General features: G+C 40.0%; 1 protein-coding gene across 3 annotated transcripts in view; it reads right to left on the bottom strand.

Annotated features, from left to right (window-relative positions):
• SRGAP1 (SLIT-ROBO Rho GTPase activating protein 1) overlaps positions 1-15,833 on the bottom strand; it is a 304,168-nt gene that overhangs the window by 241,101 nt on the left and 47,234 nt on the right. The window lies entirely within an intron of this gene.

Here is a 15,833-nt window from a genome sequence, read left to right as displayed (position 1 = left end):
TTCTGATCCTACCTTAGTTATCCCTAAAATTAGAAGCCAGTAGTTTGGGGTTCTTGACAGACACTTCCTCTGGGAGAGGAAACCAGAAGGAGACAAGGCTGGTTCGGGAGGCTTTCTTTAAAGTATTCAGCACCTCTTAGAAATGTAAAGCAATCGAGGCGATGCTTAAACAGTTGTAAGTCTGAGATGATTGTCCAGAGTTCACTGGGGAGTTGATGACAACTGGGGACTCTGGGATAAGCATCGTGGTGCCTCTTCACGCAGAGGCTTAGCAACGGGATGTAGTAATTTGGGGTCAGGAATGTAAGCGTTTTTCTTAATTTAGCAGCTGGAGAGTTGGCAGCAGCCAAATGGAGGTCTTTTTAGGGAGATCAGCCTAGGGCGCAGCCGTCTAGACAAAACACCCCCACTGTTTGGATGGGTGCAGAGACTCCCCAGTATCAGCACAAATTCCAGAGATAGAACCAAGGTTGTCTTAGATGTCACGGGCAGGCACATCCATAGAAACATGAAGAAATCTAGAGGCCCAAGTGTTCTGGGGGCTCTTAAGGATGCTAAGGGCACGCCTGCAAAGGCATTCAGTAGGCTTTTAGTATCTTCAAGTTTTTAGCTTTATTTCCCCTTATACCACAAATTTATTGACAAATGAATTGTTTCTGAGATCTAGTCCTTTCTCCTCTGTTCTCCAAACACTTCCACATCTTCACCCTACAGCTGTCAGGACAAATGGAAGACCTTTTCAACTCCAGAGGAGGCCCTTTAAGACCAGGATGGGTTGATTTCTTTACTGCCCCCACCCACCAAAAGGCTGACCCACAGGAAATTAGTACCAGCCCTTTGCCTTAAAAGCAAACAAATTCTATTAGTTTTACCATCACTTGCACAGAGACTAGAAAAGCTCAAGAGAAAATATTGTTATGATATCTATAACCAGCAAGCTCTCTACCCTACATCTGCTTTCATTATGGTTTTTTTTTTGGTTTTTTTGTTTTTGTTTTTTTTGTCTTTTCTAGGGCCGCACTTACGGCACATGGAGGTTCCCAGGCTAGGGGTCGAATCAGAGCTGTAGCCGCCAGCCTACACCACAGCAACATGGGATCTGAGCCACATCTGCAACCTACACCACAGCTCAAGGCAACGCCGGATCCTTAACCCACTGAGCGAGGCCAGGGGTCGAACTCGTAACCTCATGGCTCCTAGTTGGGTTTGTTAATAACCACTGCATCACAACGGGAATTCCTGCTTTCATTATGTTTTAACCTCTTAATTCTGCTTTGCTACCATGTCTTACAGATATGACTAAAACATTGCTCTCAGGTTCTGTGCATTTTTTTTTCTTAACTGTAATTTGCCATAACTTCTATATATTTCAAAATATCTGGTTATTAATACACCTACAGAGAGAGGAATATAGGCAGTAGTGTCTCCGTGCTTACAAGTTTAAAACGTAGCAGAAGAGGGTAGGAAAGGTGCCACACTGTGTTATTCTCGAATGCTAAATGTATTTAATAGGCAAGCAGAGTCAGAAGGATCGTCAAGTAGAGAAAGAAAAACAGTAGTTTATATATCAGCAACCTTGAAGCAGCAAAGAACCCCAAACAGAAGGCAGAGACATATTTAGTTAAAATAATTGGGCTGTCAGAGATTGAGAAAAACAATTTCCTGTTAATACCTGCTAAGTAGCAATAATCTTGCCAAAATGACAACTCACTATTCTTCGAGTTGGATTTTGGACTTAACATAGTTCATGTCACTGAATCATCCAATCGTGCATTTATACAACATCTACTTAGTATTAGCATTGCATTTGACTCCCTGGAGCAAATCAAAGATAAACAGAAGACATAAACCTTTTCCTATAGAAACTTATACTCTGATGATTAATTGTATGTGTCAATGTGGACAGGCTAATAACTAGCAATTTAATCAAACACGAAGCTAAATGTTACTCTGTAAGTCTTTTGTAGATGTGGTTAAAATCTGCCATCAGTTGGCTTCAGCTAAAGTCATACCTCCAAAAATGTAGCCTAGCCTCAATCACTCAGAAGGCCTGAAGTGCAAAAACTAAGGTCTCCCAGGGAGAAGGAGGAATTCTACCTCAACACTGCAGCATCGATTCCTGCCTAGTCTACAGATTTTGGACTATATCCTATTGGTTCCATTTCTCTGGAGAACTCTCATACACACTCTTACAAGCAATTCTAAGTGAACAGTAAATGGGAAGAACAAATCCGTTCAAAGATGCCTTGCAAAGGTCATGTCCAAGAGTACATAGACACTCAAATTGTTCCAATAGAAAAGTAAATTTCTACACTGAGGCCAAGGACAAAAGACAGTAGGAACATAGGAGTGCCTGTATTTGCCTGAAGCAGTCATGGAAAGTCAAAAATATCTGAGAGTTGAAAGAAGGGATACACAGTGAATTTGTTACAGGAAAAGGAAAACACACACACAATTGAAGAGATGTTGGAACCCGGAGTATGTCTGTTGAAGCACAAAATAAAAAGACAGAATGAAGGTCAGGGGACAGAGCACGTGATGTGGTAGGAAATAAAGTGGGTTGCAAATGGAGGACCATGTCTGCAGTGAAAAAGAAACCACCCTGGAGAACAAGTTCAAATCCACTTATGTCCTCATAAATTTTTGTTCAATTCATTTCTGTTGCCTTAAGAAATGCATAAATGAATGCTATTCGGTTAGCATTATTAGTACTGTAAAGTTACGTAGTTAAAAAGAGAAGTAGATCAAGTTCATCAATATGGCAGGATACCAGATCAAGGGAATCAATTTTATTTCTATATACTAACAATGAGAAGTCTGAAAATAAAATTAAAGAAACAATTCCATTTACAACACAATGAAGCAAAAAGAATAGAATATTTAGGGAAAGCTTCAGCAAAACAAGTGCAATACTTGTACACTGAAAACCCTAAAATACTGTTGGAAGTTATTAAAGAGATTCAAGTAAGGGGACGATATCTCATGTTCACAGATCCATACTGCTAAAAGAAGGCAAGAGTCTCCAAATTGATCTACAGATGCAATGCAATCTATTCAAGTCTCGGCTTGTGTGATTTTTTGCAAAAACTGACAATCCTAAAATTCACATAAAAATGGAAGCAACCCAGGATAACAAAAAGAAAAAAAACTGGAACAAAGTTGGAGGACTCATGCTACAAAATTACAATAATTAAGACAGTGTGGAACTGCCATAAGAATATACACATACATTAATGGAACCAGAGGTAAACCCACACATTTCTGGTTAATTGATTTTCAACAGGGGTGACAAAAAAGGAGAATGGCAGAAAAGTATCTTTTCCACAAGTTGTGCTGGACAACTGGATATCCATCATACAAAAGGACCAATCTGGAGATATCTTCCCCTTACTTGAATCTGAATCTACCTCACACCTAACACAGAAATTAACAACATGGATCAGAGGCATGAATGTAAGAGCTAAAACCATAAAACTCCTAGAAGAAAATATACAAGTAAATATTTATGACCCTGTGTAGAGCAATGCCAGACACAGCACCAAAACCAAAAGTGACCAAAAAAAAAAAAAAAAGGTAAGTTGGACTTCAAGAAAATTTTAAACTTTCATGTCTCACAGAACACCAGGAAGAAAAATGAAAAGATAACTCAAGGAAAGGGAGAAAATATCTGTGAGTTATATATCTTACAAGAGCTTTATATCCAGAATATAAAGAACTTACAACCCAATATAAAAACGAATAGCCCAATTTAAAAAAGGGCCAAGAAATGGAATAGATATTTCTCCCAAGATGTACAAATGGCCATTAAGTACATAAAAGGATGCTCAACATCATTAGCCATGAGGGATGCAAATGAAAATCACAAGATACCACTTCATACTCACTCAGATAGCTAATATAAAAAAGTCATATAATAACCACTGTTGATGAGGATGTGAAGAAAATTAGCACATATTTTGCTGTTGGGAACATAAAATGATACAGCCACTTTGGAAAGGAATCCGACAACTCCTCAAAATGCTAAACACAGATTTACCATATGACTCAGCAATTCCACTTCTAGATGTATGCCCAAGAGAACTGAAAAATATTTCTCCACCCAAAAACCTGTACACAAATGTTTATAGCAGTGTCATTCACAATAGTGAAAAAATAAAGAACAACCCAAATGTCCATCAAGTTAATGATGAATGGACACACAAAACTGACATACCTATACAATGGAATATTATCCAGTCACAAAAGGGAAGGAAGTTCCGACACCTGCTACAACATGGATGAACCTCAAAAATCTATGATTAGTGAATGAAGATAATCACAAAAGGCCACATATTGTATAATTCTATTTATGTGAAATGTCCAGAATAGACTAATCCATAGAAAGAGAAAGAGGATTAATGATTGCCTGGGGCTGGGGTGGGGGTAGAGTGTGGTAGGGAGAAGAGCAGGAATTGGGGTGACTCCTAATGGGTTAGGAGTTTCTTTGTGGGGTATGGAAAAATATTCTGAACTTAGAGGGTGAAACAAGGTTGCAAACTTAATATTCTAAAAACCACTGAACCACTGTAACTATGTGAGTCTTATGGAATCCAAAATAAATATCAATAAAGCTGTAAAAAGGGGAAGGGACAGGAAGTGGTTGGATAGTCAAACTAGATTGAGTAGAGAACATTTGACGAGAGAGATGTGTTAAAGGTAAGGTGCTCCTGGAAAAGGAGAGTCACAAGTGTGGGAGCTTGATGTTTCCTCAAGGTGGGTCTCTTGTGGCCATGCCCCATGCTCCACCCCTCAGAAATTAACAGGTATCCCAACCTCTCTGGAATGTGATTGTGAGAAGAGACACACAAAGACTGAAGGCCTCTGGAGGTGAATTATTTGAATGTCAGAACCCCAGGGACACTGTCCTTGAATTCTTAGAACTTTGCTTCCCTGACCTACCCTGGATCCTGATTGTTCAACTACCCTTCAACTCTATATGCCATTACTAAATTAATCCCCCCCCAAAAGTTATCCCAAATCAGTTTCTGCTGGGAAAAGATTGGGTTTTGGGGGGTATACGGGGAAGGTCAAAGGATAAGCACAAGGACCACAAGATTCACTGAGGCAAAGGGCAAGATAGAAATGAATTTCCCTTGAAATGATACAGAATAAATACTCCCTTGGGGATCTATCTGATGTTACTAGTAGTTATTGTAACAAATTGCTGTTCTAACTTGAGAAGCAGAAACTAGGGAGGTTTTGTTTGTTTGTTTGTTTTTTCAGGGATGCAGTGTTTACTAAGCGGTTAAGCAAACCTATGGTGAGATGTAAGCACTGTTCTATCTATCACTTCAAAAGGGGGATAAGACCTGTCACAAGGATACTGCTCATAAATGTGACATATCTATACAGTGTTTCTCAAATTCGAATCATGGAAGGACCCTTTTAATGCCAGAGTCCTGGAAAATCTAAAAACCTGGAATCAAGAAACCCTATGACTTGATTTTCAGGTTCATGATGATTATTTGGTACCAGTTTGCTTGTAAACATAAAAGTGAATGTGACCGGAAACAATCAAATGCCCATCAATGGCTTTTCGAAAACACCGGTGCTTTCTCAAGATAGCTGGACCGCCCACTATTACTGTGTGGGGACTCCTACTTGCTCACTTCTCTTCAACTCAACTCCTAAGGAACTCCAAGAGAATGACAGCTTAACCTGGACTCATGCAGCTACCATGCCCAGACTCTGATAATGGTCATTAAATTTTTTTTTTTTTTTTTTGGCATGTAGATGTTACTGGGCCAGGGATACAACCTGCGCCACAGCAGTGACCCGAGCCACTGCAGTGACAATGCCTGATCCATAACCTGCTGCGCCACCAGGGAACTCTGATAACATTTCTTTTTTTCACTGAATATATCATGCCACAGAATTCTCTGATAACCCTTTAGTAAGACACTAGCAATATCAGAATTGTCACTTAAAGTAAAACCTAGAACCACAGCTCAAAGCAGGAGAACTCAGACACTCTGTGCTTAAGCAGGAACTGTAGCTATTTCCAATTTTTTTTTTTACAACTGAATTATATTAAAATACACATTACTACATAAATTTTCCTGGAAGGATGTAAAAGAAATTGGTGCTGTTTGTTTTGTGGGGAGGGTGGCAGGAATGAAAGGGAAATTTTTCATTCTATAGCTTACTACTCGTGGATTTTGAACATGTGACAATACTAGTTTGTAAAATCCTTTTTAAAACTGCATATTATGGAGTTCCTGTCGTGGCGCAGTGATTAACGAATCTGACTAGGAACCTTGAGGTTGCGGCTTCGGTCCCTGCCCTTGCTCAGTAGCGTTGCCGTGAGCTGTGGTGTAGGTTACAGACGCGGCTCGGATCCCACGTTGCTGTGGCTCTGGTGTAGGCTGGTGGCTACAGCTCTGATTAGACCCCTAGCCTAGGAATCTCCATATGCCTCGGGAGTGGCCTAAGAAATAGTAAAAAAAAGGAAAAAAAATAAATAAAACTGCATATTATAAGGGAAAACCACCAGGGCATATTCAAAGCCAAAATGAACAGGGAAATGTCCTGCAGAGCCTTCTCTGGCTGGGAAGAACAAAACCTACTTTTTCAAACTTTTTGGTTTTTTCTATCCTCAACACCTGGATTCTGCCTCCTGGTCTTTAAGATGCTGCTTCAGTTCCTGCCATCAAGTCTACATTCCAACCAATAGAAACGGAAGGGAGGAGTTCACATTGTGGTGTAGTGGAAACGAATCCAGTCAGTATCCATGAGGATGTGGGTTTGATCCCTGGACTCTCCCAGTGGATGTTGCCATGAGCTGTGGTGTAGGTCGCAGATGCGTCATGGATTCCATGTTGCTGTAGCTATGGTGTAGGCTAGCAGCTGTCACTCTGACTCCACCCTAACCTGGGAACTTCCATATGCTGTGGCCCTAAAAAGACAAATAAGAAAAAAAGAAAGAAAGAAAGAAAGGGAAAGGAGAGAAGAGCACAATCCTTCCAAGGACACAGAAGTTGCACTTACCATTTCTGTTCATATCACAGTGGTCAGAACTCAGTCACATGACACATAAGTAACTTAAAGAAAACATGGGAAATAGTCTTCAGAAGGTATATGCTTAGCTAAAACATGGTTATACTACTAAAAGAGAAGACAGCACAGGTGCGGATGCACAGATAACCATGGCAATTTCAGCCACAAATGATTAAATGATTAACACAAAATTAGTATAGAAGTTATCTCTGGTGAGAGGGAAAAGAATGCCTTCCAGGGGCTTTCAGGTTATTAATAACATTAATTTGCTAAGCCAGGCAATTACAACACAGGTTCAATTTTTCTTTGTCATATATATATATAATAATTCATTATATTTCATAATTAAAAAACATTGAGTTGTTGATGCTTGATACGGATGCATCAGGATTTATCACTATTCTCTCTACTTTTGAGTATCTTGAAAAATTCTAGAATAAAAGGTTTACACACATACACACACACATTTACATACATATACTTTCATCTTGATGCCCTCTCAGATAGACAATACTTATTAAAAACCCACTTTGTAAAAAATACTGTCCTGAATGTTGTGCTACATAATATAATAAATATTTATGAGAAAAAAGGACTAGGCTATCCTTAAAATGTTTAGAGTCTAATTGGGATGTCAAGACTAAAATAATACATAATGGAGTGACCAAATGAGGGCTGTGGACAGAATCCAGAAAAAGATCAGTTTGGTTTAGGAAGGATAAGGAGGCCATAACCCCTGGAAATGAGCAAATGTGTCAAATATAGTTGAGTGTTAATAATAATAAGCATGCAAACTAATTTTAAGCAGTTAGATTCACGCAAGTTTCTCTTCACACAGCTGTCACTTTGTTGCAGCGCATCTAAGGATATAGCAAAATCAACAGCTGTTCCATTTTCACACAGTATAACCAACTTTGTTACTTTATCACCAAAGCAAGGTGATGTTAGCTGCACACTTTTTTTTTGTTTGTTTGTTTTTGTCTTTTTGCCATTTCTTGGGCCACTTCCACAGCATATGGATGTTCCCAGGCTAGGGGTCCAATCGGAGCTGCAGCCACCAGCCTACACCACAGCCACAGCAACGCGGGATCCGAGCCACATCTGCAACCTACACCACAGCTCACGGCAACACCAGATCCTTAACCCACTGAGCAAGGGCAGGGATCGAACCAGCAACCTCATGTTTCCTAGTCGGATTCGTTAACCACTGAGCCATGACGGGAACTCCTAGCTGCACACTTTTGAGCAGGTGTCTTCAGTCCCTCTGAAGAGGCAGCAAAGCATTAATGATTATAGGCGTCTGCAATCAGCCTGCTTAGGTTTGGATCTGCCGGCCACCATTTGCAGGCTGTGGGACTGTAGAAGAGGTTGATTAACCTCTTTGTGCCTCAGTTTCCTCATCTGTAAAATGCAGATAATAACAGTATCTATTTACTAGAGGCACTGTCCTTGGAATCATGCCTGGCACAGAGTAAAAACCCAATACGTGGTTGCTGTTGTTGTTATCTGCCTTTGCCATGACTCAATGAAAATGAGCTCATTTATTTTGTTTCCCCTAGAGTTCACAAGGGTGAGGGAGGTTATTGCAGACAAATTAGAAATCTGAATTTTTGTAACATTTCATGATTTTTCAAATTCCAGGAAGGCCAAACAAGGCAGCTTTGCAAGCTAAATCTACGAACCACCATTTCCCCAATTTAAATGTTTATGGAGAACAGTATTAGGTAACTTACTGCCTAAGGATGATGTTAAAATAAATTCTGGCAAGTCACAAAGTTTAAAGAATTCTAACCTAAAATTCTAATGTGGAGTTGGTTATTCCTCATATGAGTTACATTCCTTGATGATTTTTAACCTCCAGCTTTCAATTGCCACCCCTCAGAACCTGAGTCCATGCTTTTCTGGCTGGGAATCCAAGCTGTGGTTAGGTATAGCTCCCAGCAAAACCCAGACAATGAAGGTGGGGGGTGTAGGCTTAAAACCCTGCTGTGTAAACCAACGCACAAGTGCTAACTATGAGGCGCAAAGTATAGCCAGTCCAGGGTTATAGAGAGCTCAGTGTGGGCAGGAACAACCAGAAAGAAACAGCACTGTGCATGGACAAAGTTAAGATTTTGCTCAGCCTTAAAGCACATGTAAATACAGGTCGAGGAGGGAAAGGGGCAAGCTGCAGTAAAGCAGATAAGAAATAAAGAAGAAGACTGTATGTACACGTTTTGGGGAACTGGGGAAAGTACATTTATATAGCAAAACATAGAGCTAGACTATGATTGGCTCATTTTTTTCTTTAAGAATTTGCCCACTACTGGAATTATTTGCCCTAGGGTTTCCCATTGCTTAGTGTGGAAAAGAATGAACAAACCATGTTAGGAATATAGCTTCTGAAGAACGATTACCAGATTTCTCCAAGACAAAGGCTTTAGTTGTGCTCCTCTGGGAATTCTTAGCACCTAGGGACAGTCACTGACTCATTCTAAGTGTTCTAAAAATGCCTGGCAAATAAGAGATTGAATGACAGCCACACAGCAATAGCCCAAACCAGTGGCCCATGATTATCTCAACAAAGGTGCATGAATCTGGTTGAAAGTTCACAATTGGCAAACAGCATCAAAGTGATGTGTTTTATCATTTCCACCACTCACTCTTGTTATCTTTAAGCCTCCTCTCTTACTATGTACAGTTTCTTATTTAAGGTTAATAATACAAAATTCTAAATAACTACCTATTCTTTGTAATTTTGTTTATTTTTATTTTTTTTTTTTAAAGGCAAATGGAGCTATGTAACATTGCTTAGTTCACAACTACAGATGCAGAGCTCTTCTGATCAGCATTATTTATTTACCAAGTAAGAAGGAAAATGGGCCATTGGAGGTTAACCAAGACTCCTTTGGAATACCTGGTATATCACATTAGACCACCATTTATAACCTATCTTTTTTCCCAATCTGTCGCCCCACACCCATCCCTGCTAAGAACTCTATCGAGATTCTAGAAAGCCGTTTAATACTAATAGCCCCTTAGCACAGAGTTCAGTGCCTCACAATCATTAATGAGATTTCTAAAGACTAATATACTGGAACAATGAAAGATTACATTTATTATAAAAGAGACACTGCAGAGCTACGTAGACACCTCTAAACAGACTGCATACAGAGATTAATAAAAATCATGTGTACACACCCATAAAAATATGACTTGTACTAGTCCCACTATGTAGCCAACTTGGTCCTATTTTTGAGAAAGCCAACTTTATTTCTAAGGAAGTTTTAAGGAACAGAGTATTATACTTGCTACACGGCTGGTTCTAAATAAGTTTGCCAAAACCACCATGAAACTTAAGCACTAGCAATGTGGTCAATGAGGAAAGAAATGAAAAACATTTATCAAGACTCTTACATCTTAACTGGTCCAATTTGAAGCAAGAGAGTCATGTGGGTAAGGTTTCTTGAGCACTTCTTTTGCCAAGAGGTGTATCTGCATTCAAACTTATGTTTTCTTCTTTTAAAGAAAATTAATGAAACCTAACAATGGTAAATATGAAGATTCCAAAAATATTAAAATAATATCAACATACATTTGTTAGCTCCCAACTATTGCTTTGAGTCTTGATGTATATACTACTATTCCAAATAATTCTGATTGAATGTTTTTCGGTGTCTACTTCAATTCTATAATATCCGTGTAATGTGTATCTTTTAAATGTTAGAACTCATCCAGTTTAAAACTCAGCATGATCTAAATTTTAACTTGAGGAAATTCCCCACATTGAAACAGAAACTAAAGTGTCCAGGGACGTCTCCATTATATATGGCAGCATTACATTTTTAAAGGATCAAACGGAATAGATGAAATGTTCAAGGAAGAAGTTCCTATGCAATAACATCATACGACTGTTTAGAATGAAGACAGAAGGCATAATTTTCCTACAAATCAGAAATGAGATGCCCTGAGCTGATTATTAGATTAACTTCTGTAACTGCAAAACCAAGCTCTTAACAGTCGTATTGGTCTCCACGTTTCTGAATAAATTAAAAGGTATCCAACAAGTTTCCTTTCCAGCACAGGAAATCCTGTTGGAGTCTCCCCTGCAAGTATGTGTCATGCTCACAGCTTTTCATTCTGCAGCCCTTGAAAGGCCCACATTAGCTGTATTTCACAGGAAGTTCTTCCTTTATTCCCCCAATAGTCTGTAGGATAAACTGATTAGATACAAGGTCAGCATAAAGTGAGCTCTGCTTTCTTATCACAGTGAAGCAAGCAGCTGTGCTGAGGGGGAGACAACCCTCCTCCCTGAAACCTTTCTTTTTCCTCATTATTTGAAATAGATTCACCCTCAGGTGAGTGGGCCTTCTGGGCCCTCTTGTTTCTCTGATTTCTATATTAACATCTAGAAATACCTTTGGAAAAAACCGCAAAGAAAAAAAAAAAAAAGCTATTTCACTCCCCCAAATCCAAATGCTAATCAAAACGAAATCCCCACAAAGATTTGTGTTAGTCGACTGTGTTCCCAAATTGAATTTGAGGCTCTGAATAAAGATGCATGAAAATGCAATTAAACGAAATCTAAGGCAGAAACATTTTATTAAGTAGCAAGCACCACAATTTCAATAGGACTGTGGGAAATTAGGCTATTTTAAGAAACATCTGAAATAGTAGGCAAGGTAAATTGAGGTTGTTACACAGGGAATCCTTGAAAGCATGTTCAAGAGTTACTGCCTGGAGTTCCCCTTGCGGCTCAGTGGTTAACGAATCCAACTAGGAACCATGAGGTTGTGGGTTCCATCCTGGCCTCGCTGAGTGGGTTAAGGATCCAGTGTTGCCATGAGCTATGGTGTAGGTCATAGACGGGGCTCAGATCTGGCATTGCTGTGGCGGAGGCCGGCGGCTACAGCTCCAAATAGACCCCTAACCTGGGAACCTCCATATGCTGTAGGTGCAGCCCTGGAAAAGCCAAAAAAAAAAAAAAAAAAAAAAAAGAGTTTCTGCCTAAGGAAAACCCTCACTGAATTCCTTCTAGAGAACTTTTTCACCTCCTCCCATACACAGTACACAGATTTCGTTGATCAGAGAGAAAATATTCCTTTATTCCAAACATCCAAGCCATTCAAATAAAATAGCGGCAGCAAAGTTGACAGCACAGTTGATACAGTGAAGCATGACTCGCCTAATTATTGCTTCAGCAGCCTTGGTTCATATATATCCCCCCTAAATATCGCTGCCCAAACTGCTATGGAGCACATTAGCCTAATTCCCAAACAAAAGTGATTTTCTCAACTTTATTCCTATAGAAAACATATGAAAATAGCACATATAGTCTAGTAATAGGCTTTAGGGTGATAAGATCTTTTATTTAAAAACAGAAAATCTGACTCAAGTCAGATTTACATTACAAAAGTGTTAATTAGTAACATAATGAGTTCTTCCTCAGTATTAATTAGGATTCTATTTACATCTATTGTCTAAAGAGAGGTCCACCAGACCAGCCTACTCTTACTACCATTCCCCAGAATACTGCCACCTACATTGTAGGGTGACATGGAAAGGTTCATACAGTTAGTTCCTCGGGAACAAGGTTCTCTGATCAAGTAAGTCTGGGGAATCAAATTTAGTGTGAAGTTATTTTCTACACATTTGTGGTCCCAGAACCAAGGTTCCTCAAAGTTATTTTTCCTACAGAGCCTTCTTTTCAAGCAGTAATGCCAATTTAACAACTCAACAGACTTGGTTTCTTGGGAAGATATTAAGAAACAGTAGCCCATGGACCAATTCCAACCCATGCACATACCCTATCTAGTATGTATAAAGTTGTCAATAAAACTTAAGCCAATACTGGACATTTAGAGATTTCACATAAACCTCTAGATTTATCAATACTCCACTCCCACATGGTGATAGTGGCTGAGGCTTAGCAGTTGATTAAGACCACTCCTACAGAGTCCAACACATGCTTCAGTCTGATAAAGTCCTTTCCATTCTCTACTGTCTCTCCTAAGCCACTGTCTGCTTTACACGTGGGCACTGCCAGCATTACCTACTTCTCCCAGGCATTTATTTGTTTTGGAGATTCTTTGAAGAAGAAAGGAGGACAGGAAGAAGAAACCAGCCGCCTGCTCCCCTAAGCTGATCAACTGCAGGTATACTGAGAAAGCTCATCTCTTATAAGCTTCAAAACTTTTAATGTCACACCCTCTCTCCTCCAGTCCTCAAGATCTGTACCTAGAGGTTGTACTCATACCAGATCAATCATCGCAGAATGTCCTGCGATGTATTTTCCATACTAAATTCTCCATATGTCATCATCCTGTTATTAACAGGAACAAATGATTAAGCACTAAGTTCTAGTCACTAGGCTAATCCCCCAAGGACTACGTCATGTATCTCCACAGCAGCTCTATGGCCTATGTTCTTTTATTATCCTCCCATTTAATCGATGAGAAAACAAGGGGAGATTTGCCAAGGTCACAGGGTGAGTCTGTGGCAGAGCTGGCCAAGAGGCCAACTTGTTTCCAGAGATCATAGTCTTCACCATGACACAGCACTGAGCCTTATTTAAAAACCGGGTTGGGTGAAGGGCAGACCTGAGGAAGAAGTCAGCAGAAGGTAATGCCTTATGATATAGCCAGGAATAAAGGATACAGTCACCTGCTATTGCAGGGTTAGAAATCACCCTCAGGGCAGGTGAATCTGAGACACAATACATACCATGAATTCCCCAGGAAGCAAGCCAAGAGGCAAACCCTTCAACTGCAAGTATGTTTCAGTAGTAAGGAAGCTGACAGCCCCACCTTCATACAAGCTCTTTAGGTGTAACATGAGGCATTTCACAGACACTGTAGGATATGGAACCTCATTTTATACCACATGAAACCAGAGCTCTGTTCAGGTTAAGGAACCTGTCTGAGACCTTACAGCTTATAGAACATGGTGAATGGTGAGTGTGGAGTTCAAATTCAGGTCTCTGATTCCAGCTCTAAATTCATAGTAAAGTGACTCGGGCACAGAAAGCATAGAAAAGTGTTGTCCAATAGACCTTTCTAGGATGATGGGAATGTGTATCTACGCTGTCCAAACATAGCCAAATGTGGCTGTGTGATTGCGGAACTGAATTTTTAAGCATACTTATTTTTAAATAATTTTGTTTAAATTTAAATAGTGGACTATCCACCTAGAGATAGCATCAGATCCCACAGGTTAAGGGCTCAGTCCTCTAAGACGGCCCCCACTTAAGATGCCAATGGTAAATCCAGATTATTGTCTGGGCTTCTGATCCAATGGCTGTATCAGACTCCCAAGGCTCCTATACATTTAAATACTGACTAGTTGCTCCTTGTGATATTGTGATTTACAGTAAGAAAAAAAAATACATATAGGTCCTTGGCCAGTGTTCTTTACACACAGCTCCTAAATCCCTTGGAATTTTGTGATAAGAACCATAAAGTGAAAGGAATATCTTTTGTTATTCATAAACCCCTTTCAACCACACCTAGGTTTAGGTTAATGAGGTGATTTTTGGATTGTCCCTAAGGTAGGGCACTGGTTGCCAAGGGAATGAACCCTGTGATTAGGGAGTTGGAACTCTGAATTCCACACCTTCCCCCCACTGCCTGCGGCAGGGAGGGTGGGTGGGGGAAATGGAGGCTGAATTAATCACCAGGGGCCATTGATTTCATCCATCAATCATGCTTGTGTGATGAGGCCTCCTTAGAAACCCAAAAGGAAAGGAAGGATTCAGAGAGCTTCCAGGTTGGTAAACGAACACAAGGAGGTGTTGAGTGGGTGTGACACCACCACTGCCCTTCCCTCTTCCCTTGCCCTGAAGGCATCTCCTCCACCTGGCAGTTGTATCCTTTTATAATAAACCAGTAATCTAGTATGCAAACTGTTTTCCTGAGTTCTGTGAGTTTAGCAAATGGTTACACCTGAGGAAGGGGTTCAGTGGAGCCTCCAATTTATCATTGGTTGTGTTGAATGAAAAAAAAAAAAAAAAAGGCAGCAGCAGCAGCAGCACAACCTGAGAGTTGCCAGTTAAGTTTTATTTGGGTCAAAATGAGGACTATAGCCTGGGGGGCAGCATTTCAGATAGCTCTGACAAACTTCTCCAAAGAAGTAGGGGGGAAGGTGATTTTGGGGAAGGGGGGTACATGCAATCAAGCACACATTTTTGCAGAAGGTTACTGCTAGTATTAGGAGGGATGTCAGTCACCATGAGGGATTTTTGTGCTTTGTGCCCATCTTTAGTTGGCAGTTGGCCCAAGCCCAGGTGACTTAGAATTGGCATCTGTAGTTAGTGGGACGGGGCAGTCCTGTAGGACTAAGCCCTTAACCTGTGGGATTTGACCCTACCTCCAGGTAGCATCAGAAATGAGTTAAATCATCAGACACCTAGCTGGCATCTGAGGATTGCTTGGTGTAGGAAAAATCTCGCATTTGGTGACCAGAAGCATATAGTGTCGAGTAGAGGAGAGCAACAGAATTTTAATGTTACTGCATTGGACAGAGGGCTAAAAGTTCCATAAAATTTTTAACCACACTTACTAGTCTGTGTGTACCATGAAATATATTTTCTACAGAGGCTTGATAACTTCCACGTGGGATGAGCAAATTATCAGAAAGAACCAAAGAAAGGCTCTATCTAGTCTTGGTCTGAACACTAAGCTTTATATTATGTAACAAGCCACATCTTTACAAGCAAGAGTGTTTTGAACACAGTTAAGTGCTCAATAAATGTTTGAAGAGATGAAGGCTTTGTTTCCTAGTGCACCAAGAATTCTGTAATAATATCAGATGTGGCTATAAGT

Source organism: Sus scrofa, chromosome 5 (assembly GCF_000003025.6).
Source record: "Sus scrofa isolate TJ Tabasco breed Duroc chromosome 5, Sscrofa11.1, whole genome shotgun sequence".
Lineage (NCBI taxonomy): Eukaryota > Metazoa > Chordata > Mammalia > Artiodactyla > Suidae > Sus > Sus scrofa.
The sequence above is the reverse complement of the archived record's forward strand: the minus strand, read 5'-3'. Positions and strand labels throughout refer to the sequence as shown.